The sequence below is a fragment of the Lepidochelys olivacea genome (genome assembly GCF_965140295.1).
Source record: "Lepidochelys olivacea isolate rLepOli2 genome assembly, chromosome: 1".
Taxonomy (NCBI): Eukaryota; Metazoa; Chordata; order Testudines; family Cheloniidae; genus Lepidochelys; species Lepidochelys olivacea.
The window spans coordinates 3,484,142-3,508,008 of record NC_140411.1 but is presented as its reverse complement, the minus strand read 5'-3'; the positions used below and the strand labels follow the sequence as shown (position 1 = coordinate 3,508,008).

The following is a 23,867-nucleotide window of genomic DNA, read 5'->3' as shown; positions in this document are numbered from 1 at the left end:
TTCTACACGCCGGCCTTTTTCTCCTTTTTTGCACACCGATTTGGGCACATCATCCCAGGTTATATTCTCATCCTACTGGCCAACCTCTACGTGCTCATTCCCCCCATGTCAATGTGTTTTCTTTGATGCTGCAGCAGAAGCTCCCTGCTGAGCTAAAGAAGGCAACAGAAAATGCTTTGGGACTGGAAGGCAGCCAGACCATGTGAGTCTTGTTCTGTGTTGAAGGGAAACAGCAAAACAAGAAAGAACAAACGTAAAAATCACCACGAGAGAGGGCACAGCGTGTGCATCTCCCCTGTGACAAGCTGCATCTGAGCTGCAATCTTAATGCAAGACAAAACAGCAGCCAACGGGGCCATGCCATGGGACAGTGGGAAGTGCACTGGGCTGCACATTGGGAGAGAGTGGCTCTAGTCTTGTTTCTGCCACTGACCTGCTGTGTCACCTTGGAGGAGTTTCTTTCCTCCTCAAACTCCTAAATCCTTCTCGGGGTCACTGCTTTGCCATCCTCAGTCTCCCATTCCATAGCCAAGGCCTGTCTCCCACGGACCTTGTGTTTGGCTGCCTTACGGCACATTTCACATGGATGGGCCCGGTTTCCCCAGGCTGATCTCGCTCTCTTCCCTAGACGGGTGGCTCTGTGGGGGTGGCTGGGTGGGAGAGAGGTGAGGGGGTGCTGTGGCCAGGTGCAATGGGTGAGGGGTTCATTTGCCCATGCTCTCTGGTCCCCACGACTGTGGGAGAGAGAGGGGGGAATAGAATCGTGTGTGTGCGATTAGCTGTTTCTTACCCTGTGCTAAAGGAATGTTTTGCCTATCCACCACCTGAGGATAATGTGCTGACTCCTCCTGGGGCTTGGAGGCTTTTTTGGCCTTCTGCTAACATCACACAGCATCCAGCAAAAATGCTGTGGGAATCTATTTTCCTTTTATTCCACCTTCCATTCCTGCAGCTGTTGAGAATAAATGTCTCATAAGTACATGAGAACAGTATATACTCGGTCAGGCCAAAGCTCCACAGTGGCCAATGCCAGGTGCTTCAGGGGGATGAACAGAACTGGGCAATCATCAAGTGATCCATCCCTTCTTGTCCCATCCCAGCTTCTGGTGGTCAGAGGTTTTGGGACACCAGCAGCATGGTCTTGCATCCCCGACCATCTTGGCTTATAACCATTGATGGACCTATCCTCCATTTACTTATCTAATTCTTTTTTAATCCTTTGGTCATCACAACATCCCCTAGCAATGTGTTCCATAAGTTAGCTCTGTGTTCCATGAAAAAATATGTCCTCTTGATTGTATTAAATCTGCTGCCTATTATTTCATCAGGTAACCCTTGGTTTTTGCATTCTATGTATAAGTAAATAACATTTCTTTTTCACTTTCCCCACAACAGTCATGATTTTATAGACCTCTGTCATATCCCCCCTTAGTTGTCTTTTTTTCTAAGCTGAACGGTCCACATCCTTTTAGTCTCTCCTCATACGGAAGCCGTTCATTACCTTTAATCATCTTTGTTGACCTTCTCTGAACCTTTTCAAGTTACACTGTATCCTTTTTGAGATGGGGCTACCAGAACTGGACGCACTATTGAAGGTGCAGCCATACCATGGATTTATACACTGACAGTATGATATTTTCTATCCATTCCCTAATGGTTCTTAACAATCTATTAGCCTTTTGACCACTGCTGTGCCTAGAGCAGAAGTTTTCAGAGAACTGTCCATGGTGACTCTATGATCTCTTCATTGGGTGGTATCAGCTGATTTAGACCCCATCCTTATATATATGTGTGACATTGCACTCTATATAGTTTTATAAAAATATGCTAAGTGTGAGTATAATGTAACTGGAATGTGCTTCCTGCAATAGGTCTCTTGTAAGCTCATTACAAAGCTTATAATCTACAGAGTGTGGTTATCCTTTTTGTATAAATGTATCACTCTCATATCTGAAACTAGAAATGTGAAATATAACTCTGAGGGCCTATTGTAGTTATGCAAAGTGTGGGCCATTAATGGTGGTTTGGAATCTTGATGGCTCTCATCAGCCAGGATAATTGACTGTAGATGACTCTGTTTTACTTGTAAGTCTTCCTGTACCTGTGGGCTGGCAAGTGGGTAATGAAGTCTTACAGTAACATGTGATGATGTCACCTGAACTGGAATCCATCTTTAACCTGGTGCTTTTCCATTGAGAAGGCGGGGTGGGAACCCAGAGGGACAAAGGATTCCCGCCTTATGCAAAAGCAATATAAGGGGGTGGAACAGAAGAAAGGGGGCGGCCATCATGAGAAATCCCCTAGCTACCACCTAAGCTGGAACAAGGGCTGTACCAGGGGAAAGGATTGGGCCCAGACTAGGAATGCGTCTGTTTTGTGAAAGAAACTTATTGAAACATCTCTGAGGGTGAGATTTTATCTGTATTCAGTTTTATTACTGTAATAGGCTTAGACTTGCGTGTTTTATTTTAATTTGCTTGGTAATTCACTATGTTCTCTCTGTTACTACTTGGAACCACTTAAATCCTACATTCTATATTTCATAAAATCACTTTTTACTTATTAATTAACCCATAGTATGTATTAATACCTGGGGGGAGGGGGGACAAATCTCTCTCTCAGTATTATAGAGGAAGAACAATTTGAGTTTACCCTGTATAAACTTTATACAGGGTAAAAGGGATTTATTTAGGGTTTGGGCCCCATTGGGAGTTGGGCATCTGAATGTCAAAGACAGGAACACTTCTGTAAGCTGCTTTCAGTTTATGCCTGCAGCTGTTAGGGGTCTGGGTTTGCAGCAGGCTCCTGGGTCTGGCTCAAACCAGGCAGGGCTCTGAAGTCCCCGGCTGGGAGGGCCAGGCAAGCCGGGGCTGAAGTAGCCTTGGCACATCAGTTGGCAGCACCAAGGGGGTTTCTGTGATCCAACCCGTCACAACGTGTAGTTAGGATTATTTATTCCAGCGTGCATCACTGTGCGCTTATCAATGCCTCGCTCCATCCCCTTTGGAGCCCCCGTTCAGGTAGCTGAAAGCAGCACGCCGAGAAAACAATGTCAGCCCCGTACTTGCCAGATCTTGGGAGCAGGGCCCTGCCTCTTGCTCACCGCCTGACTTTGCTTCATAGCAGCAAAGTGTTGACCACTACTTTAGCTCAGGCGTCAGGCCTCTGATACAAGGGCTTATGTTTCAGCCCCTCTTCCTACTTCACCCCCTTCTTTCCTGTCTTTTCACCCAGTTACTGACCCATGAGAGGACCGTCCCTCTTATCCCAGGACAGGTTACTTTGCTGAACAGCCTTTGGTGAGGGACCTTGGGAAAGGCTTTCTGAAAGTCCAAGTGCACTATAGCTACTGGTTTCAGAGTAACTGGACCACCCTGCTCCACAGGTTTATTGACCCCTTCAAAGAATTCAAAGAGCTTGGTGAGGCAGGATTTCCCTTTGGAAAGCTGTGCAAACTCTTCCCCAACCCATTGTGTTTATCTTTTAAGACAGGGGTGGGAAAACTTTATGTCCCGAGGTCCACATCTGGGTGGGGAAATTGTATGTAGGGCCATGAATGTAAGGCTGGGGCAGGGGGTTGGGATGTGGGACAGAGTGTGGGCGGGGGTGCGGTGTGCAGGAAGGGGCTCAGGGCAAGGGGTTGGGATTCAGGAGGGGGTGCAGGGTGCAGGAGGGGGATCAGGGCAGGGGATTGGGATGCAGGGGGGATCAAGGCAGGGGGTTGAGTTGCAGGAGGGGTGCAAGGTGCAGCAGAGGGCTCAGGGCAGGAGTTTAGGGGGCTCAGGGCAGGGGGTGCAGAGTGTGGGAGGGGCTGGGGGTGCAGGCTCCAGCCTGGCACCACTTACCTCGAGTGGCTCCGGGATGGCAGTGGTGCGCAGTGGGGCTAAGGCAGGCTCCCTACCTGCCCTGGCCCCGCACCACGCCCGGAAGTGTCCAGCACGTCCGGCACTGCTTCCTGGGGGTTAGGTGGGGCAGGTGGCTGTGCTGTGTGCTGCCCTCGCCTGCAGGTACCACTCCCGCAGCTGACATTGGCCGTGGTGCCCCGTTCCCGGCTAATGAGCGATGCCTGCAGGCGAGGGAAGCACACAAAGCCCTCTGCCTCCCCCTCCCCAGGGGCCGCAGGGACGTGATGCTGGCCACCTCCGGGAACGGTATGGGGCCAGGGCAGTCAGGGAGCCTGCCTTAGCCCCACTGCCCCATGGGGCTGGCAATCCCACGGTCTGGATTGAAAGCCCTGACGGGCCGTAGTTTGCCCTCCCCTGTTTTAAGGCCATTGGAGATATTTGCGACATGGCCATTGTAAGCAATCTCATCATACCGTCCCCTCCATCAGTGTATCCAGGTCACTTTGCCAATGAGGGAATTGAGGAGCACACTGCACTGAGATGGTGAGATAGACTTCCCTGTGATCTCACCTCATTAGGGCTGATGGCTCCGCAGGGGTGTGTGTGTGTCTGTGTGTGTCCCGGCCAGGGTCTGCCCACTCTGCGAGTGTGGAGCCAGGCTGCGGAGCGGAGGCCGGGCAGGGGCAGGTTTGTACCTCAGTGAACTGGAAGTTCACAACCTGTTTAATTTTCCCCATTTTTCTAGTAGCTTCTGGTGGGGAAGGAGGGAGCTGTTCACGGAAGGAGGGAGGCAAAGAGTTAGTTACAGACCCCATTACACACCAGCTTTAGGTTAGCCACCCCCTGCTCCTGTTGTACACCACCAAAGAACAAGAGAAAATGGTTCCTTTCTTTCACCCTAGGCCATTCATGTAACCCCAGGGCAAAGTGTCTGCATGGCAGGGAGATGTAGCCCCTGGATGACATCCACACAGGCTGGGAATTGGGACTTGGACTCAGGAGATCTGGGTTCTATCCCCAAGCTGTGCCACCAGCCTGCCGGAGAACCTTGGGCAAGTCATGTCGTCTCCCTGTGCCTCAGTTTCCCAATCTGTAAAATGGGAATAATGATACTGACCTCCTTTGTAGAGTACTTTGAGATCCACTGATGACACAGTTCAAAATTATTACTTAAACTTGTTTCCACTGGGGCCCAAAGGCCTGTGCCAGGCTCCTCCCAAACTAGCAAATGGAGACGTTATTCCCTGCTCCGAGGAGCTTACAAACTAGGCTGGACATAAGCAGGGGGAAACAAGGCTGCGCATGCCACAGCTGTGCCGTCGTTCTGCAGCGTGAAGGACAGCAGGTGCGGAGCAGACGTGAAGCAGGGCCATGAGCTTTGATTCTGACCCTGCACCGCTGTCCTTGCTTTCAGTGGAGCTATTCCTGATCCGCGCCAAGACAGAGGAGAATCGAACCCAGAGAGCCGGCTCACCCCTGGCTTCACATCCCCATTATTGGCAGATTCATTAATTCCAAGGCCAGAATGCACCATTATGTTCATCCAGTCTCACCCCCTGCATCACACAGGCTAGGGAACTGCCCCAGAATAATTCCTAGAGCAGATCTCCTAGGAAAACATCCCATCTTGATTGAACAATGGTCAGTGATGGAGAATCCACCACAACCCTTGTAAATTGTTCCAATGGTTAATTATGCTCCCAGTTAAAAATGTCTGAATGTGTCTAGCTTCAACTTCCAGCCAGTAGATCATGTCAGACCTTTCTCGGCTAGACTGAAGAACCCATTGTTAAATGTTAGTTCCCTGTGCAGGTACTTACAGACTGTGATCAAGTCACCCCTTAATTTTCTCTTTGTTAAACTAAACAGATTGGGCTCTTTGAGCCTCTCACTGTCAGGCAGGGTTTCTAATCCTTTAATCATTCCCGTGGCTCTTCTCTGAGCCCTCTCCAATGGATCAGCATTTCTCTTGGGTCTGTCCATTTCAGGGAGCAGGGAGGTAGGGGCTGCCAAGGCCATTGCTGCTCACAAAGATGTCATCGGTGATGTCACAGTTGGCCCAGCCGGGGGGCAGTGCCAGGAACCCCTGCAGAGCAGGAGGGGCAGGAGGGAGCTGGTGCCCTGGGAGTGGAGAAGTGGGGGCTGGTATGCATGATTTGGTCCTGGATTCTGGCATTACGCAGGGCAGAGGGAGGTCGGTTCCCTTCTCTTCCTTTCCCTACCCGTAGATCGGTGATCACAAGAGCAAGAACAATACTACGAACATCACCACAGTGAAGCAAACCCAGCCCCCACTGCTCTCCGGCTCTCCTTGGCTCTCCCTGAGCCTCACTAAGCATGGCTGACAGCGGAGAGAACACCATCGCCTGCCCAGTCATCGCCGCCAACCCCCGCATCATCCGAGTCACGGTGAAAACCCCCAAGGTGAGGGAGGAGTTTGTGGTGCCGGAGAACAGCACCATCAAGCAGTTCAAGGAGGAGATCTCCAAGCACTTCAACTGCCAGACCAACCAGCTGGTGTTGGTGTTTGTTGGGAGGATTTTGAAAGACCAGGACACCCTCAGGCAGCGGGGGATCCAGGACGGGATCACTGTCCACCTCGTCATCAGGACTCAGAAGAGACCCCAGGACAATCCGCTTCCTCACATGTACGTGGCCAGGAACGTTGCCCCCGCCCCAGAGCCGTCCGGCATCACCCCTGCGCACAGCAGCGCCTTCGATCCAAGCAGGCGGGGCCTGGGTGTGACCGTCTCCAGCACGGAAGTGCAGAGCCCACTGCAGCTTCTGGCCAGCTCCGAGATGATGGCTCGGAAGGTGGAGAACCCGTTTATCCAGAGCATGCTTTCCAACCCCGACCTCATGAGGCAGCTGATCATGGCCCACCCGCAGATGCAGCAGCTGGCCCAGCAAATCCCAGAGATCAGCCGCATCCTCAACAACGCAGACATCATGAGGGAGATGCTGGACATTGTTCGGAACCCAGAAATGATGCAGGAGATGAGGCGTCAAGACCGAGCCTTGAGCAACCTGGAAAACATCCCAGGCGGGGACAATGCCCTGCGATGTGCCTATGCCGAGCCCCAGGAACCACTGCTGAGTGCCGCCCAGGAGCAGTTTGGAAACCTTCCCTTTGCTATGCTGGTGAGGAATCCCTCCTTGGAGGGTGTGGGCGGCCAGCCGTCTTGCATAGATCACAGAGACCTGTCGGCTCCTCCCTCCGTCTCCCAGAGTGCCACAAGTGTCTGCACCAACAGCACCTGCGGGGACCTGGACAGTGGTGTCACCAACCCTCTCGGGCAGGGCTCTTCCGTGCCCAGCCTGGGACCGGGGGTGTTCACTGCAGGGGGGATTCAGAACTTGGTGCAGCAGATCACCGAGAACCCCCAGCTGATCGTGAACTTGTGCGCGTCCTACACCAAGTGCATGATGCTGTCGCTGATACAGAACGCTCAGCTGGCAGCCCAGGCCACCTTCTCGGCGGAGAGCCCCCAGCACCAAGAACCAGTGACCCAGAGGCTGCCCAATGTCCTTCAGCAGATCCAGAACCCTGAGATGTTGGTGGCCATGTCCAACCCGAAAGCCATGCAAGCTTGGCTGCAGATTGAGCAGGGGCTGCAGACGCTGGCAGCAGAGGCCCCTGTCCTTCTGCCGTGGTTTACTCTCCGTTTGTGGGGACTGGGAAATTCTGGGGCCTCTGTAAGTGCAACGGGCCCTAGCCCTGCACCCAGTGAAATGTCACACCTAGAGCCGGCAGCGTCTGAGCCGGGACACCAACATCTAAACATGCTGCGGATGCTGAAAGTTCTTCCTGGGACGAATCCTCAGCACTTACAAGCACCAGAAATCAAATTTCAGGAAGAACTGGAGTAGCTGGAATCAATGGGCTCCTTGAACCGTGATGGGAACGGACATAGCAACCGGAGAAGATATCAGCACAACCGTGGGAAGACAGAAACATCCAGCCCACCCATCCTAGCACCGTGTCTGTTACGTGTTCACTTGGATTTTGGTCTTATAAACAAACGCCAATAATGGTGCACCTTTCTGTGGGCAGCTGTCACTTTCTTGTCAGAGACCAGAAGTCAGTAGCTTTTGCCTAAAGATGTTGCATGCTTCAGCCTTTTGATAACGGGCAATTACCCAGCAGCTGTCCTCTAGGGAGTTTGAGATAATGAGTGAATTAATTAGGAGCTTCACTACAGCTCTGTGAAGTAGATATTATTTAGAGCTGGGCAAATATTCCATCTATCTACCTGGGCCCGGATGAGTGCAGTATCTGATTGACTGACATGCAGTCAAGAATTTATCCTCACACCACCCATGTGAGCTAAGGGTATGGCTGCAAAAAAGTCTCCGAGCCCAAGCCAGCTGACTCAGACTCGCAGGACTCACGCTGTATGGCTAAACAGATAGCAATGGAAACATTCGGGCTGAGTCAGTTGACCTGGGCTCTGAGACGCACTGCCATGGGTTTGTGTGTGTGTGTGTGTGTTTTTTTGCTGGAGAGCCGTACGCTTAGACCGTGTTATGATCCCCATGGTGTAGATGAGGGAACTGAAGCACAAAGAGATTGCTTCATCCAAAACTACACATGGCGGCTGTGCGAGGCCTGGAATAGAAGCAGATCTTCTGAGTCCCAGGCCAATCGTTGTGAAGCTCCAACCACCGTGGCTGGCTGTGTTGGCGCCATTTTTCATTCACTGTTCAGCGCACATTAGGGAACTTGTGTTTTGTTCACAAGGATGTTTACGGAGGAGATTTTTATTGGTCTAACTATCAGTATTTGTCAGTGATGAAGTGTTGGAAGCGCTAGCCTTATGTCATCCAATCAGGAAGCAGAAACCATGCCATGTGACTTAGTTGCTCACCTAGCAAACCTTGACTATCAAACCTAAACACTTTGCAAACAAGTCAGAGGCCAAAACATGGTCATAACTGCTCTCTGTCTAACAACCATGGATGGCGAAAAAGATCAGGAATGTTACGATTGGTGTGGGGCCAAATTGCAGACAGAGAAGGGTTATGTAACCCTTCTGCCAGGCCGAGTTGATAGCAGCATGGGCCGGGTTCAGTACACAGGGGCTCCCTCTCATCAAAGCAAATGCAAAACTGGCTCGAGCCCCCACCCAGTGACCTGGGGAAATCTTACGCACACCCCTGGGCGCCTCAAGGAGGCAATACTTCCCCTCTCGCAAGTACAGAGTCTCGGTGTAGCAGAGAATCTTTAATAACATGAGGTAAACGACATCAGCATTAAATTGGGAAAACACCACAACTAGGGTTCATCAACCAAACCATGAGCAAAGACCCGCCCCAGCAAATTGGGCCACGTCCTTTCCCTCGGGTTCTTGAGTCCCACAACCCAAACGTCTCTTGAGTCCAGCAATCCAAAAATCACCCAAAGTCCAAAAAATCCAACAACCCCAAAAGTCCAGCCCCAGAGTTCAAAAGTTCATCTGCAGAGTGTTACTCCCCAGTCTGGGTAAAAATGTGCGTGTGCGGGGGGGGGAAGAGGTAAGGGGCACCTTACGTGAGCTGAAGCTGACTGCCCCACAGGGCCTCACTATGAGCCACTCTGGTCCGCTCCACCAGCCGTCCCACAAATGGCTCCTCTCCGCTCCCCACAAGCAGCTCCCGCCGTCCCATGAACTGCTCTACCAGCCCATCCACGAACAGCTGTGCTGGGCTCTAGATCTTCAGGCTCCCCACTACTTGCCACAGTGCTCAGTGATTCCAGCTTGTAGTAGTGGGAGCCTCAGTGCTGGGGCACCATAAGGCCAAAGTGAATTCAGCTCAGCACCTGTAGCTAGACTCCTAACAGACCCAACATTAGCTCTGACATTCTACAGTGGAGAGAGACAGAGGTGCCATTGATGTTTCAGGCCCCCACCACCAGCTACTAATACCTGCCTCCAGCCTCTCCCAACTCAGAGTTTTGCAACCCATGTCCCTTGCCTAGCGAGTGCTACTTAGTTGATGGCGAGTCCCTCCGTCACAACAAAAGGCCACGTACAGTTCCACTGTCCTTGATTCCCATAATCAGGGTAATAACAACTTATTCTTCCTGCCCCAGTAACAGAGACCCTGGGGATCCCACAGCAGCCAAAGTGGCCATTTGGGCAGCTATGGCCTCGTTCTAGGCAGGGTGGGTGTGCCTATGCAAATGAGATCGGCCCCTGAAGTTCTTTTCCACAACTTGCCACACCTCACCACCAGATGTCAGGGTGGAGCTCATCCTGACTCTGCTTACAGTTAAATTTGAGGAACAAATTGTTCTCAGTGACCAGTTAAAGCAGTTTTACTAATATTTACCAAATGCACCCAGGGGCTGTACCCGGGCAGTATCTGAGCATACTTTACAGGTGGGGAGACTGAGGCACGGGTAGGTGAAGTGACTTGTGCCAGGCCTCATGAGTGGCAAAGGTGGGAGCGCAATCCAGGTTTACTCCTCTTCGCTCTGCAATGGAAATGAACATCCACTTCCCAGCTGGGTGCAAAGGGGTTTGTCTTTCTTAACTGTTCTCAAATGCATTTGCTTTGTAAACACTGATCTCACAGGCACGTAACAGCATGGAGACTAGAAACAGTCAGGGCCAAATTCTTTATGGGGGCAAACCATCCTGAGATCCATGGAGTTACACCACAGATTAATGCAGCCCAGTACACCCTTGTATCCACACCGAGGGCGGTGGTGGTATTCAGATGGAGGGCAGCTTGTTTCTCTGTCATCTTTCATCAGTGGGTAGGATTATAGGAAATCACCTCGTCTCCCTCCTGGAGGAACGGGTGAGCTGACCACCCTCTTGCTCTGGGAGAGCGGGACCCAGAAACACCAGCCCAGAAGGGCCCAGTTGGACAGTCTGTATGCCAGGCCAGAGAGCCCACCCCGTGATTCCTCCATTGCACCCCATCACTTAAAATGTGACTACTGGATTGAATCACCTACCATGCCCTGTGGGGTGGAGTTGCTTCTAAGTGCTAAGGGGCCAGAGCAGTGGGACCAACAGAAGGTGTTTCGGGGTCCTGCTGCTCGTCACTGGAGGAGCAGGCCTGTCTCACGGGGCGCAGAGGGACTTGGGAGGTAGCAGGCCTCCCCACTGGAGAGCTGAGAGAGGGAGGACCAGCTGGGTGTCTGAGAAGACAGATCCTGCAAGGAGGAGAGCTGCACGTCCCATGGGAAGATGACCGGCAGCTGGCGAGAAGTGGGACACAGGGACATGGTGTGGGTGCTGGGACAGGGGGTGGACGGTGCCCTGCAATCAAGAACAAGAGCCACTGCAGCCCCACTGCTGCTGGGTGGCGGGAGGGGGGCAAGGATGTTTTCCAGGGGGATATGCTTTCCCCAGAGGGAGCAGCTAGGCAGGGAAGGAGGATAACACGGGGAGGCCAGGCACGGGCTGGTTCACACTCCATGCTAGCCCACTGTTTCTCAAATGCGGCCACCGTGGCCTCAAGCGGCCACGGGGGGGTTTCCCTGCAGCCAGGATGGCTTCCTCGGTGGTGATGGGGGCCGGGGGTGGCAAAGCATCGGACCCTCTCCCTCTCTCCCTGTTGCTCCTGGATGCACCGTCCTGCAGAATGGGGGGACACAACGCTGCGGGAGCGCTGTGAGTTTTCCACCGGATGGGGGTGCTTCGTGGGTATCGGACTTCAGCCCTGGGGTGGCTTTGTGGAGGGGACTAAGGGACCCTGGCTGCAGACTAGGGCTCCGGCCACGGGGCCTCAGACGCCAGCCCCTGGCCGCGCAGTGGCAGGCTCCGATCTCTGGCTCTGGACACATGGTGCCGACCCCCCAATCCCACTGGCAGCCGCTGGCCCCTGGTGCTGACCCACATCCATGCACACTGACCCCCAGCCCGAGTCACTGACCCTGGGTGCCGGCCCCAGGCTCCAACCCTGAGCTCCATCAGCTGCCAGCCCTGGGTGCAGATCCCCGGCACTGACCTTGAGCTCCAGCGGGTGCTGGCTCTGGATGCTGACCCCTGGCCCTGGCCGTGCGGTAGCAGACGCAGACCCCAAGTGCCATCCCCAAACCCCGGCCGCACGCTCTGACCCCCAGCCCTTGCTGCTGACCCCAGGCACTGCTCCTGGACGTTGATCCTGGGTTCCAGCAGGTGCCGACCACGGGCGCTGATCCCCAGCCCTGGTCGCACGGCAGCAGGCACCAGCCCCAGGCCCCGGCGGGTGCTGGCCCAGGACACTGACTCCTAGCCCCGGCTGTGTTGCAACGGGTGCGGACCCCAAGCACCGACCCTCGGCCCCGTCCACACAGGAGCAGGTGCCGGCTCTTGGTGCCGACCCCCGGCTGAGTGGCAGTGGGTGCTGATCCCCGGCCCTGGGCGCCGATCCCCGGCCCTGACCACGTAACTGCAGGCACCAACTCTGGTCTCCAGTGGGTGTGGGCCCACGGCGCTGACCCCATCCCCAGGCACCAACCCACATCTCCGGCCATGTGGTGGTAGTGGTGGGCCCCCCATCCATCGTCCCTGGCCCCTGCTGCCTCACCCCGCCCACCCCTCCATCCAGGTCTTAACTTGCCAGGACTTGCTGTGAAAAGTGATATTAACAAACATACAGACATCACTTTTCACAGTAATATTTTTATGACTGACTCTGCAAAAAAAGCCAAAAAAACCCTCCATAAATTACAATGATCTGGATGTGGATCTGTGCTATGTATTTGTTTTTCCTAAACTTAATGAAATATTTCAGGGGAAAGCGTCAGTGCGGCCAACAGCGAGAGTTGGTGGCCGCACTCTGAGGCCACCAAAACTTTTGTTGTGAGAACCCCTGTGCTGGCCCCAGGGAGCCCCCAGATGCCATGGGTACAGGGACACTGTGTGCCTGGGTGCCGGACAGGCTGATGGAGGGAAGGATGGGCCAGGATATGGCGATCCCGGGCCTCTTTTCAAGGGAAGTGCCAGCCACCGATGCCTTGTCTGCTTACTGTGATGTCGGCAGTGATGTCACAGTGCCCCGGGGCAGGCCGGGTGGAAATTCTGCATGGCAGGCAGCATCAGCCGCAGAAAGACCATGAGGGAACCTGCCAGGTGGTGAGCGAAGGGAGGAGCAGGCCAACATCGGGCTGGTGTGCGCGCTCTGGCTTTGGCTTCCAGCAGTACCACGGGGAGAGCAGGCCAGTTCCCCCTTCCCACCGCTCTGCCCCGGAAGCCCGTAACGAGAGCGGCAAGAACGACCGCCGCCGTACATCGGCCGAAAGGAATTGTCCTCCATCACGTCCCATCTCCTTCCCCTGGCGCCTCCGCTCCCTGAGGAAGGACCAACGCGGAGCTCCTGGATCCCGATCACCATGTCCGAAAGCCGACGGGTCCCCGGGGCCAACCAGGAAGCCATCACCGCCGAGTCCGGCGGCGTCCTCAAGGTGACGGTGAAGACCCTCAAGCAGAAGGAGCAGTTTGAGGTAGCAGAGAGCAGCACCATCCGGGCGTTTAAGGAGGAGGTCGCCAAGCGCTTCAAGGCTCCCTCTGACCTGCTGGTGCTAATATTTGCTGGGAAGATCCTAAAGGATCAGGACACACTGAGCCAGCATGGGGTCCGCAGTGGATTCAGCATCCACCTTGTCATCCGGTCCCAAAAGAGGCCCCAGGACCACCCGGCTGAGCCGACGAACACTGCCACTCCACCCATGCCGTCCGCGAACAGCAGCGCTTCTGACCTGCTTGCCTGGGGACGGGGCCCGGCTCTGCAGCGCCTCGGCCTGAGCTACTCCCACGTGTCCGAGCTGCAGGGGCGCTTAGAAGAGCTGGTGGCCTCCAGCCAGGAGTTAGTGGCCCAGATCATGGAAAACCTCTTGTTTGAGATCATCAGTTCGGACCTGGATCTGAACACCATCAACAGCAACCCATTCCTCTTGGGCTTCCTCATCGGGGTGACAGGCATGAGCGTGCTCGGTCTGGAGCCAACCGAAGTGACAGATTTAACGAGCGAGGCCTCAGAGGCCAGTGGTTCCATCCAGGACTTGATGAGCGAGGTGGCACAGAATCCCTTGGTGCAGAACATCCTCACCAACACAGACCTGGTCCAGGAGATCCTCCTCTCCAACCCGCAGATGCAGCAGCTGGCAGAGCAAAACCCTGAGATTAATCACATTCTCCGCAACCCAGATTTCATCCGGGAAATGATTGAGGTCTCCAGCAGCCCGGCAATGCTGCAAGAAATTATCAGGAACCACGACCGAGCCTTGAGCAACCTGGAGAGCATCCCGGGTGGATACAGTGCCCTGCAGCAGCTGTACAGCGAGATAGAGGAACCAATGATGAACGCCATGCAAGCCCAGTTTGGGAGCAACCCATCTGCATCATTGGAGAATAACCCACCCTTGGGTGGGGCCAGTCCGCCAGCCCGCATGGAAAACAGAGACCCTTTACCAAACCCTTGGGCCACTCGGACGAATAGGGGTGGTGATATTGGGAATAACCATGACAGCAATCGTAGCAGCCATAGCACAGGGCACAGCTTTATTGTACTAAATTTTGGGCCTGGAGCAGGCCCTGGGTTTGCCAACACAGGAGGAATTCAGAGTATGGTTCAGCAGCTAACAAGAAACCCAGAGTTCATGCAGAACATGGAGTGCGTGTTGTCCAATCCCAACGGCCCAGCACAGATGCTGCTGAATAATACCCACCTCTCCAGTGATGGGCGTTCTCAGCCTCAAGGCGAAAGGACACACCAGGTCCCCCTGGAGCTGGAGAGCACTGAAATCGCCCCCTTACTGACCAGCCCTAGAGCCATGCAGGCTTTGTTACAGATCCAACTGGGCTTGCAGACGCTCTCAGCGGAGGTCCCAGATTTTATCCTAGGGCTGGGGGACCGGGACGTGGAACTGGAGCTGGAAAGCATGGAAGAGTCCGTGCCCAGCAGTGAGTCTGAGGAGGACGTCAGTCTAGCGTCAGAAAAGGATGATCCTGAAAGTGAAGAGTGCGTGGATCAGCAGATGCCAGATGTCAGATTTGAGCGACAAATGGAGCAGCTCGGAACAATGGGCTTTCAGGACCGGGAAGCAAATTTACAGGCTCTAATCGACACAGAAGGGGAAATCAATGCAGCCATTGAGATGCTAACAAAGTCCCAGCCATCAAGCAAGATATTGTAACGTGTTCATTTTGCCTGTTGTAATCCTGTCTTGTTACATACTAAAAACAGCTTGGTGCATATGAAGGTCGTGTGCAGTGGCTTGCTTCCCAAGTGCTCCCTGCCCGTGTTTCATGCCGGACCTGCCTCTTGTGCTCGGCGCGCACGTCACACATAATAAGAGTCCGTCCCTGCCCCAAAGAGCTTACTCTAGAGAGGGGACAGGCACAGGGTGGGGGAAAGGAAATGTTTTTATTTCCATGTTACAGAGGTAAACTGAGGGGGGGGGGTCCCAGAGCACGGGTCCCAGCCCAAGCCTCAATGTCTACACAACAGTTTGTAGCCCTGCAGTCCAAGCCCGAGCCAGCTGACCAGGGCCAGCCACGGCTGTGCCACAAGGCGTTTATCCCTGTGTAGATGTATCCTAAGTGACTTGACCCAGGTCATCCAGAAAGTCTGTGGCAGGGCCAGGAATTTGACCCAAATCTCCTGAGTCACCTAGTCCAGCTCATGAATTGCACCCTTCCTTCACTTGGCTCGGCAGGGAGTGTGATTTTGAACCCTGGATTTGCTGTCACCATTGTGTGACTCGTTTTTGTGTGACATTCGGTGCTGTCATTGCATTTGTCTTTCTTCAGCAGACCTAGTCCTCGCTGGCCATTCAGACAGCCCACAGAGCATCCTGAGTAACGGAAATTGATGGGAGCCAGGATTAGGAAGCCAGGGTCGCAGCCGCCAAGTTAAGTTTGCAAACAAGATTCCAGTGTCAGTCATCTCTCTGCCCCACAGCCCTGTACACTGCTTGTAACCACCACTCCTGCCCCAAACACTTCTGCCTCCCAGGCCAGACAGGGGAGGTAGGGCTCTGGCCGCATCTCAGTTCCTCATGTCTCCTTAGTCCCAGGTAGGAGACAGCGGCTCTAAATTTCTTAGTCCAGGCCCCAGGAGACTTGGATTGACAGGGCATCTGGGTGTAGTGTGGAGACTGCACTGCTTGTGTTGGTTTGTGGGATTTCTGACAATGGGCATGAGAGACACAAAGTGCCTAGCCAAGGCTCCCAATGCCTGTTGCATATATTTCAAAATACAGCCATGAGATCTGATTTCTTCCAGGCCCAGAGCAATCCGGTGTCATGAGAATGGCCACACTGGGTCAGAGCAATGGTCCATCTAGCCCAGGATCCTGCCTTCTGACAGGGGCTAGTGCCAGGTGCTTCAGAGGGAATGATCAGAACAGGGCAGTTACCGTGTGATCCATCCCCTGTCACCCAGTCCCAGCTTCTGGCACTCAGAGTCTTAGGGACGCCCAGAGAGTGGGGCTGCATCCCTGCCCATCCTGGCCAATAGCCATTGATGGACCTGTCCTCCATGAATGTATGTAATCCTTTTTTGAACCCACTTATACTTTTGGCCTTCACAACATCCCCTGGCAAGGAGTTCCACAGGTTGACTGTGTGTTGGGCGAGGAATACCGCCTTATGTTTATTTCAAACCTGCTGCCTATGAATTTCACTGGGTGACCCCCCCCACCCCGGTTCATTGCGTGAAGGGTTAAATAACATTTTCCTCCCTAGACAAGTCATTCTAGTTCTACCCGTTAATGCTGCTGCTGAGCAGAAGGAGTAGCGGGCCGGCCGCTAGCCCCCAGCTGACATAGCTGGGCTCCATCAGGGGTAGCTTGTCTCCGTTGCGAGAGCACAGCCATCGAAAGAGGCTGGTCACGCCTGAGCTGTGCTGGCTTTAGTGACGCGGGGGTCCCACACTCTCCCTCCGCCTGCCCAGCACCCCGGGGGCGGCTTGGACTCAGTTCAGAAGGGAGGGGGAGGGATAGCTCAGTGGTTTGAGCATTGGCCTGTGAAACCCAGGGTTGTGAGTTCAATCCTTGAGGGGGCCATTTAGGGATCTGGGGCAAAAATTGGGGATCGGTCCTGCTTTGAGCAGGGGGTTGGACGAGATGACCTCCTGAGGTCCCTTCCAGCCCTGAGATTCTATGAAGCGCGGTGAATGGAGAAACCTCCAGGGAGGATTGGCTGAGGTTATGTCAGCTCCCTCGGCCGGGTGGGCCGGGGGTTGCGGATTTGCCTGAGGGTCTTATTGGTTCCTCCTCTGCTGGATGGAGGCAGCAATGGCCAGGGATCTGCGCTCGACCCTGGGCTTGTGACTTTCCCGGTGGGGTGTGAGCACCTCTCCCCAGATAGGAATTCACACAATCTCTTGTGTTGTGGCCCCCGTCAGGGTTCAAGGCCTAATCCAGGCCCCAAGGCCTAATCCAGGCCCCAGCCGGGATTAAACTGTGGATCGGGCTTGGCAGCCAGGTGGCTGTACTTGGCTGATGTCAAAGGTGCACCAGGATCTGGGGACACGGCTCGGGGCCGGCTGCTCTGAGGTCGATTGGCCTGACGGGGACCTGGCGTACTGCGGTCTGGTCCCTCCCACCAGGGTGGGTTCGATAGTGTAAACAGGACCTCAGTCTATCCAGCCCCCTTTTCTCTCGCCCTGGCCTTTCTGCCCTGGTCTCCCCACACCTGATCTCTCCTCACATCGGAGCCCAGTCTGTGGGTCTTTCACACCCCCTGCCCCGCCCCGTTTCATTCACTCCCCTGGGTTTCCCTTCATTTCTTTTATCTCTCTCTCTCTCTCTGTCCCCCCATCCTGGGGACTCTTCACCTATGAATCTCCTCCTTCTGTGATCTCTCCCCTTTCCTTCCTGCCCCATGACCTCGTGACTCCACCTTTGGCCCACAGCAGCCCCCCTGGAGCCCGTAGGGCATCCTCTTCCCACATCTCCCTCTGATCTGGCATCCAGCCCCCCTCTGTCCGTGCAGCCCCACTTTTCCCTGCTGTTTCCCTCTGGCCTTGAATGGGCTAAGTGATCTCTGCCCGGGATGCAGGACTGGAGGGTCCGGTCCGTAGCGCATTAAAACTCCCATTGGCATCAATAGCTGCACCAGAGTTTCGCTCGGTGCCCAGGCCGCCTGCATGTGAGCAGTGCGGTTAAGGGCTGGGGACTTCGGCTCTGGGCTCTCCCTTGTGACCAACAGAGGGATTGTTAACAGCAGAGACAGAGACCGACGGGGCGAGAGGAGGCAGCTGCGCCGGCTGCGTGCCAGGTGCCTGCGGCTGGAGCTGCCCACGTGCTAATTTGGCCCCCTCTGCTCAGTAAACAAGGCAGCAAATACCCCGCGGTGTTGTCAGCAATCTCTGCTCCGGCCATTGCAAAGCCCCGGAACCAGCTCACGCTTAGCCAGACAGCGTATGCAGGTTGCCTGAGGTGCAGTAAGGCGCAGCCTTGCAGGGGGCCCAGGCAGCTGGGCTGGATGTCCGGTGGATCTGGCCACCTCTCCTTTATAAATGCCCCTGCCTGAGCCTGTGTAGGGAAACGTCTTCCCCTTTATTGACAGGTTTCAGAGTAGCAGCCGTGTTAGTCTGTATTCGCAAAAAGAAAAGGAGGACTTGTGGCACTTTAGAGACTAACAAATGTATTTGAGCATAAACTTTAGCTCACGAAAGCTCATGCTCAAATAAATTGGTTAGTCTCTAAGGTGCCACAAGTCCTCCTGTTCTTTTTCCCTTTATTGGGCATTTAAGAAGATAAGAACAGAAGAGCTGCGGTATTGGGTCAGGCCAATTGTCCATCTTGCCCAGTATCCGGTCCCTGGTGGGGCCAGTACCAGAGGTTCAGGGGCATGTACAGAACAGGGCATATTACAGCGCGATCTACCTGTCTTCCCCCTGTCAGGCAGAGGTTTAGGGAAACCCAGAAATGATTCCAGGGAAGGCAGCAAACGTTGGAGATAACTAGCCTGGTGCCGACGGAATTGTTTAGGGGAAGAGACCCGTTGTTATGGGTTTGCAGGGCTCCTGGTAAAGGCGCAGGTTGATAAGACAACAAGCTGAATGATTCTAGAAACAGGAGGAAATCACTGAAAAGTGTTCCAGCAAAAACCTGCCTGGCCCCCACAGGGTGAGAGTTGGGTTCCTGCTGTCACCCCTCCCCTTCCGTCTCCTTTTAATTCACCACCTTAGTTCGTCTCTCTCCTCTCTCTCTCTCTCTCTCTCTCTCTCTCCTTGCCTTCTTGGAACAGGGCTGGTTCTGCAGTGCCCTGCCTCAGTTTCCCCTTCTTAGGCTCCTGGAGGTAATCCCCAAAGGCTGTCTGGCCCAGTAGCAGCCTTTGGGCCTGGGTTCATTAAGGAGACAGTTTAAAACAATCCTCAAAGTGAAGGCCCCAAATCAGCCACACCCAGCCCTTCCTAGCTGCAGCCTTTCCACGGGTCTCCGCCTCCCTTGTCTAGTGCTCTGGCTGCAACCCCCCACTGCAGCTCCCAGAGCTTCGCAGGGTCTCTGCACCTGCCTAGATGCTCTCTGCAGCTGTCTCTGAGTATCCCCTGGCCCTCCCACAACCTCCATCAGCCCTCTGGGTCTGGCTTCCAGGCCCAAACCTGCCCCGGTCCAGGGTCTGCAGCATGCTACATAGCCACCCCCAGCTTCCTCCCTCTCTGTCCTGTTCCTCTTTGGCTCAGTTACCGAGCCCAGCTGCCTCCATCCGGACCCATGGAGATGCCGTTAATGAAGTACAGGTGTGGACTGAATCAGTAATAGAGCCAGTGTCTGGCTTAGGCAGCCCCTCCTGCAAGGGTTGCAACATGGCTGAGAGCCTGTGGCCAGAGAGGAAGCTGAAAGCAGGGCCCCAAACCACCCAGCGCTGGCCCCAGGTTGCCAGGTCTCGGGGCGGGCGGTCAGACCGCGGGCTGGGTCTGTGTTTCTCCAGCAGTAGAGTTAGCATCAGAGACAGAAGCTGCATTTTCTCTCTTTGCTGGTCTTTCCTCTCCCCTCTTGTCCGTGTTGGTCTTGGAAACGGGATCAGATGTTACCAGCAGCCAGGACAGCTCCAGCCCCTGTGAACTCACTTCTTTTCTGACCTAGCCCCCAAAGAACAGGGGTTCTCAAAAGCTGCCACCAGGGCCTTTCCTGGTGGCCACAGCCTCCTGGGCTGTTATTAGGTGGGGTGGGGGGGAAGTAGCAGCCCCTCCCTGTTGCTCCTGGATGCACTGCCTTGGTTGCTGGGGCCACCAGCAGTCGTTGGGCCCTGCTCCCCCTGTGGAGACACCCGGAGCACAGTGCTGGGGGACCAGGTAGCTGGTGAGTTCCCCACCTTCCCAGGGCCAGTGGGGGTCAGGCTTTGGGCTTCAGCTTTGGGGTGGCAGGGCAGAGGGGCTGCAGGCCCTGGCCACAGGGCTTCGGGCTCCAGCCCCCCCGCCCAGTGCCTCCCCCCACCCATCCCCATTGCCCCTGGCCCTCCGCTGCCTCCCCTGACCCCCCATCTGGGCCTTAATTTGCCCCCAGGCTTGGCAGGGCTGAGTAAGTCTGCTGTGAAAAGCGATCCTCCCATGCTTGTTAATATCACTTTTCACAACAGACTTGCTAGCAAGCCATAAATAAATGACGATGATTTGGCCTTGTCTCTGTGCATATTTATTTGTTTATTTGTCCTCAAGCTCATCAAGGATTTTAGGGAAAAGTGTGAGAGCGGCCACCAGCAAGAGTTGGTGGCCGCACTCTGAGGCCACCAACTCTTTGTGTCATGAGAACCCCTGAAGAGACTGTCAAACCGGGGCTTGTCTCCTTCTCAAACCTCTCCACGGGGAAAGGGAATAAGGGGGAGCGTTAAAACGAAAGCCTCACTTAATACTTTACATTGCAAAGGCTTTCATGCTTTCCCCCTCTTTTTTGGTGTCTTTGATAAAAGTAGACAGATTCGTAATGACAGGTGTCAGAGTAGCAGCCGCGTTAGTCTGTATTCGCAAAAAGAAAAGGAGGACTTGTGGCCCCTTAGAGACTAACCAATTTATTTGAGCATCAGGTTTCGTGAGCTACAGCTCACGCTCAAATAAATTGGTTAGTCTCTAAGGGGCCACAAGTCCTCCTTTTCTAGATTTGTAATGGTGGTTGTTACCCTGGGAGCCACCAGTAATAATCTGGCACAAAATGCTGGGCCACATTGAACTGTTTAATGCTGCAATATGGAGCAAGGGTTCATTGAACCCTTAGCCCTGGGTGGGCCCCTTTTCAGACCCTCAGTGCTCATCAAAAACTCTGGATGAAATGTTCATTGGACTCCAGCAGCGCCTTGGGGGGGGCAGATTTGACATGTAATGGAGACTTGCTCATCTGCACGTGTTTAAACCGAATCACCAGACGTGAGGGGAGGAAACAGGGAACAGACTGGGAGGGATTCTGGGAAGAAGGATGGCCACTTGCCTCTGATCCAAAGTCAGCTGAAGTCAATTTCAGTGGGCTTGGAATCGAAGTTTCGTTTAAGGGCTGGGATTCAGGATGTCTGCCACAGGCCTCCTGGAACAGTCACTGAGCTACACCTTCCCCGTCTGTACAATGGGCACCGTGATACCACCCTCCCTTCCTGGACATTTCTGAAGTACCACTCCAAGCTTCTTATGTATACGGTGCTACATAGTTTACAAAAGCTCTTCTTCCCCGGGGAGATCTGCAGAAGAAAGAGCTCACATGGTTCTTATCAACCCCATGAAAAGGAACGGCGTTTGGGTCTACGTCCTGCCCTACCGATCTGAACATTCCTCGCATTTGGCTAACCTTCCTTTATGATTTTCAGAGCAAGCCCTTTCACCTTTGCATTGCGTTCCTGGCGTTGAACTGTTCTCTCTTTGCACACGTCTAGGGTGGGGCGGGGACTTCCCCAGCACATACTGTTAGCTCTTTGTAACACCCACTTCAGACCGGTGCCTTCATCCTGACCAGTGTAGTGGTTATTGCACAGAGGGGGCATGGGGCAGAATGCAGCAGAGCATGGCCAAGAGTTGCAACAATAGGTGCCTAAAGCCAGGACCCTACATAAGACGCCTGTTTTTCAAAACCGCGGAGTCCCCCAGCTGTCCCCAGGGGTCTGAGTGAGAACAGCTGGGGGCTCGGCCAGAGCTGGACTTTATGTTTGACTATCTTGGCCTTGTGCCACGCAGCCTTGTCCTGCGGCGTGCAGCGATTCCAGACACATGCACAAGTCAGGTGAACTCCTGCTCCGGTTAATATTTAACCCTCGGATGAGCGATACAGGTGCCCAGGGCACTGCAAGGAAAGCTTCTGGACGGGGAGGAGAGGGCGAAGTCAGAGGTGCTACCGGGAGCTACAGCAGGGGAAGGGCTGTGACATGGTGAGCAGCTGTGAGCCACGCTGCCCGTTTTCTGTCCCATGAATCAGGCCAATCCAGATTACATTTTGATCCAAAGGCATTGGGTGTCCCCTGCTCTGGGGCTTGTGCAAATTGAAAACAAACACAAAAAACCCACCAGGTCTATCAGAATCCCAGCGGGATAAGCCAAAGGGCCTGCAGCAAAGGCAATCACAGACCACAGCATTTTGCAAGCCAAATAACCACCAAACCAACATCCCCCCCCACCCCCTCCGAACCAAACAAAAAACGCTGGCTCCAGATGCTGCGGAGGAGGGAGGGATAAGAGCACTGGAGGAATGGGCCAACCTGCTCTTCACGGAGATCTAATCCGGGTCTCCAGTCGACTTAAATTCTGAAGCACAAGGTTGAATTTCCCTGCCAACTTTTGAGTTGTCATTAGCTATGTGAGGAAGTGGGGTTTTTCCCTTTGTTATGTTGCATGTGAGTCTGACTGTGCTGGGTGTGCCTCAGTTTCCGTGTGGACTGCACCGATGCCTAGGTGGTGGGAATTGGGTGTGTGACTTTTCTGAGGCCCTCAGGAGCAGGTCAGGCTGCCCAGCTGCCTGCACGTAAGTAAGTGATGGCCGGTGCCCTTCATAATCTGAGACCCAAGAGGGGGATGCAACCAGGCGACGCTTTGCCCAGGAAGCAGGACAAGCCCAGGGGAGGAACCACAGCCCTATTGGAGGCCAGGCAGTTGGGGGGCAGGCAGTCTGCTGTGGGGGACTTGGAGACGGGGAGAGACAGGGCGTCGGGCCCGGGATTCCCCCAAGATGGGGTTGGCTGAAAGTCACTGATTTCTGTGCTGACAAGCTCTGTTCTGTGCTGTGTACCTGTCGACTAATAAACCGTCCGTTTTACAAAGCTGGCTGAGAGTCACGGCTGACGGCAGAGTGGGGGTGCAGGGCTCAGGCAGATTCACTGTGGGAAGCGCCTGGTAAATGGGGGTTGCCGACTGCTCTGAGGTCAGACCGAGGAAGGCCGAAGCCACGCAGGCTTCTTGCCCTGGCAACAGTGGGCAGGCTACCCCAGAGTCCCGACTGGCTTCATCTGGAGCAGTTCCAGCGCATTGGCCGGCTGACTCCGTGGCAAGCCATGATCCCTCCGGACCCTTTCAATTTCACTCAGTGGCGCGTTGTTCTTGTGTTAGGAGACAGGGAGCAGAGACGCTCCCACCCTTCCGTCTCCAAACCATTCATTATGGTCTAGACTTTTATTTCATCATTTGGGCCGTGCTCCGAACGGCACATTTCACCCACCCACTCCTCCAGTACGCCCCCTGCCAGCTACTGGCCCAAAGAATAACTCTGATTAACCAGCTGTCTTACTCTGGAGCCATCAAGGCCTCTAAACACGGGGGGTAACCCACCAGGGAGAGGGGGTTAGGAGTCCCAGTCTGTGCCCAGTCCACAAAGGACAGGAGTCTGCTACAGACCCAGCCTGAGAGCCTGGGTCTTTAGCTCTCCGGGTGTCCAGGGCCAGTGGATACTGGCTCACCTGCAGAGAGGGCAGAACAGAGCCAAGGGCCCAGCACTTGGGGCTTGTCTGCACAGGGTTGACTTTTGTGGGATGTAGTTTTGCACATAACCTTTTGTGGAATCACTCGTCTGAAAAGATTGCGTCCACATGGCCGGCTCAACCTACTTGCCTCTGAATCAGCGCGAGCCTTTCTCCGCACGAACGACACCCCCGTCGCAGGCCTCAAAAGAGGAGCCAGTTCATTTGA

The 23,867-nt window shown here is 54.4% G+C and overlaps 2 pseudogenes across 2 annotated transcripts; both read left to right on the top strand.

Moving 5' to 3' along the window:
- Positions 1 to 6,182: 6,182 nt before the first annotated feature.
- On the top strand, positions 6,183 to 7,715 carry LOC311514466 (ubiquilin-1 pseudogene; annotated as a pseudogene). The gene has a single exon. The product of its transcript is annotated as a ubiquilin-1 pseudogene (transcript).
- Positions 7,716 to 13,155: 5,440 nt separating this feature from the next.
- Positions 13,156 to 14,958, top strand: LOC311515611 (ubiquilin-1 pseudogene; annotated as a pseudogene). The gene has a single exon. The product of its transcript is annotated as a ubiquilin-1 pseudogene (transcript).
- The last annotated feature ends 8,909 nt before the right edge of the window (positions 14,959 to 23,867 follow it).